Source organism: Bos taurus, chromosome 11, assembly GCF_002263795.3.
Source record: "Bos taurus isolate L1 Dominette 01449 registration number 42190680 breed Hereford chromosome 11, ARS-UCD2.0, whole genome shotgun sequence".
Lineage (NCBI taxonomy): Eukaryota > Metazoa > Chordata > Mammalia > Artiodactyla > Bovidae > Bos > Bos taurus.
This window is the reverse complement of record NC_037338.1, coordinates 41,690,027-41,693,223: the sequence shown is the minus strand read 5'-3', so window position 1 is coordinate 41,693,223 and position 3,197 is coordinate 41,690,027. Positions and strand designations below refer to the sequence as shown.

General features: G+C 39.6%; 1 long non-coding RNA gene across 1 annotated transcript in view; it reads right to left on the bottom strand.

Annotated features, from left to right (window-relative positions):
* Nucleotides 1-322: 322 nt before the first annotated feature.
* Nucleotides 323-3,197, bottom strand: part of LOC107132926 (uncharacterized) — a 597,452-nt gene continuing 594,577 nt past the window's right edge. The window contains exon 7 of the long non-coding RNA XR_003037157.2: nt 323-2,590. This is a non-coding gene — a long non-coding RNA (uncharacterized lncRNA). The remainder of the gene's footprint in view (nt 2,591-3,197) is intronic.

The following is a 3,197-nucleotide window of genomic DNA, read 5'->3' as shown; positions in this document are numbered from 1 at the left end:
TCTTCTCCAGGGGATCTTCCCAACCCAGGGACTGAACCCAGGTATCCCGCACTGTAGGCAGATTCTTTACCAGCTGAGCCATAATCACCAATGCGCTGGACATGAGTTTGAGTAGGTTCCAGGGGTTGGTGATGGACAGGGAAGCCTGGCGTGCTGCAGTCCATAGGGTCACAAAGAGTCGGACACAACTGAGTGACTGAAATGAACTGAATAATATAGAGAAAACTCTTAGGACTTTCCTAAAGTCATTCGTTTGAATACCATACTGAAACAAAATACCGTAGGTCAGGCAGAAGAAAACCTGAGAGTCTATTGCCACTATTTTATTATTTGTTTATTCAAACACATCTCATTTAAAAAAATTAATCATTTAAAGCAGTGATCTTGCAATATATCTTCTTTGTTCAGTGTGAGAGGAACCAAGCAGAGCTACTTTCAAATCAAATGGGGACAATTCTTTTTTACTTTTCCCAGGACTTTTATGTCCCCAGAGTAAACTGTTAATAGATACAGAATGTTTCTATTGATTAATTCATGTGCCAGCTATGACATGATTCACAGAAGGCAGAAGAAATGCCAGTGCTTTCATGACACAAGAATACATTATCAAGAATACTATCTATGGGTCTCTTACAACTGGTAGGCAATTTTTATAGGAAAAAAAAAGAGAAGCCTTTACACTCAAAGTGGTACTAATGGATAACTTTGGAGAGCTGTAATTGACATATTCATAACTCATTTTCCTGTTAATTAGGCTAGATCTTATTTAGTAATCTTTTATTATCTGAGAAACTGGGTGAAGATTTGTTTCAACTAAAGAATGAACTGAAGTACAAATGATTTTAAGTTGGGACAAGAAAATCTCTTAGGTGGGATCAGGTATCATAAATATTTTGGCTAAGTTGATACACATGAACAAATGGTAAACTGAAGTAAACTAGCCTTAAAAGTCAAGAAAATAAAAAGCAAGATGTCTTAACTTCTATTAGAGCAATGTTAATGGTGTGTTTAATTTTGTTGGTACATTTGTTTTGTATTTTATTTGACTCCTTTATTGGGATAATTGCCTTGATTCACCACATTACATGCTTAGACATATAATTACTTAATCAGCTTACATTGAGCACCTACTCTGTGTCAGATTTGGAATTATACACGTAAGGATCCTACATAACTTCAAGATCTGCAAAGGTGCCAAACAATTAAATTTTCACAAGACAGCAAGTATTTCTAAAAAGATTCAACAGTCACAGCACTTACAAAGTTTCTAAAATGTTGAAAATTAAACTCTTCATTTATTTTACCTCTTTATTTTATATTGGAGTGTATATTGGAGTGGTGAGAGTTTCAGGTCTACAGCAAAGTGATTCAGTAATATACATACATGGATCTATTATTTTTCAAATTCTTTTCCCATTCATACTATATAATATAGATCAGAGCTACCTGTGCTATATGGTGAAAGTGAAAGTCGCTCAGTCCTGTCTGACTCTCTGTGAATCCATGGACTATACAGTCTATGGAATTCTCCAGGCCAGAATACCAGACTGGGTAGCCTTTCCCTTCTCCAGGGGATCTTCTCAATCCAGGTTGAATGCAGGTCTCCCACATTGCAGGCAGATTCTTTACCAGCTGAGCCATAAGGGAAGCCCAAGAATACTAGAGAAGGAAATGGCAACCCACTCCGGTGTTCTTGCCTGGAGAATCCCAGGGATGGGTGAGCCTGGCGGGCTGCCGTCTATGGGGTCGCACAGAGTCGGACACGACTGAAGCGACTTAGCAGCAGCAGCAGCAAGAATACTGGAGTGGGTAGCCTATCCTTTCTCCAGGGGATCTTCCCGACCCAGGAATCAAACCAGTTCTCCTGCACTGCAGGCAGATGCTTTCCCAACTGAGCTATTAGGGAAGCCAGTAGGTCCTTGTTGATTATCCACTTTTATTATAGCAGTGTATACATACTGAGTGAAGTAAGTCAGACAATGAGAAAAACCTTATGATAGCACTTACATGCAGAACCTAAAAAGAAATGATACAAATGAACTGGTTTACAAAACAGAAACAAATTTACAGATTTTAGAGAACAAAACTTATGGCCACCAGGAGGGAAGAAAGGGAGGAAGCAGGAGTTAGGGTGCTTGGGATTGAGATGTACACACTGAAAATGAAACCGTCTCCTGGCACAATTAGCCTTGTGCCAAAATGCATTAGAAAGTGTGGTTTACTGGGTCAGGTTTTTATCCACCTGGAAACTTTGTGAACCATTTCAAAACAGCGAGCATGCTCCTTAGTAAGTGCTTTGTCCTTCTGTGTCTACAAATTTCTGATGTGGACTCCATGATGAAGGCCTTATCACAGTCTCCTTCCTGGGTATCCAGAGCTTGGCACAGAGGACCACAAGAAACTTCCTCACCTTCTGAGAGCTTGGGGGCCATGTAGGTTTCTTCCAAATTCTTTTTTTCCTCAGCACAGAGAGGAGTGAGCATGCTAGGAATAAACCCAGCAGATACAGCAGATCATCAGTGGGTGAGGAGAGATGCATACTTCATCCAGGATATCATTCCATTTTTGCTTTGTCCTTGTAAGAGAAATGCTGTGTGACAAAGAATAAAGGAACACCAATCTCTGATCACTAACAACAGATATAGAATCACCTAGTAGCCTTTAAACCTCACGGTTTCTCCATATTTTCCTCCTATTTTTTTTGACTGTCTTTTCTTTGGACATCATCTGTAGTAAAGTATAATAAGAAATCTATTCCAGGAGTTTATCAGTTTAAAAGGGAAAAAAAGTAGTAAAAGAAAAAAACGCAGGCCTGGAGAGGGGGCACTGCTCGGCATCAGGTCACTAAGTGTATTCATTATTTGTTCCCATTACCATGTTATGTCTTAATTACTCTGGTTTGGCTTCCCACCCGGGGTCACTATGTCACAGCTGGTTTTCTGCCCATCCCTAATTAATAAAGCCTCATTTAGTATCCAAGTTTATTGCAATGAACTTCTGCTGAGGGATACAGCAGAAATAAAGAAACAAAAAACAAACCAGAAATTAGCAGAGCTGCTCTAACAGTAACCTCCACCATAAAGAGCCTTGGTTCAGGCCTTCTCTGGATTTCTTTTAACCTGGAAAGAACATCCATTTGATCTGGTTTAGAATTTCTGACACAATTTGTCAGCAGTCAGATTTCGCTCACAGGAAGA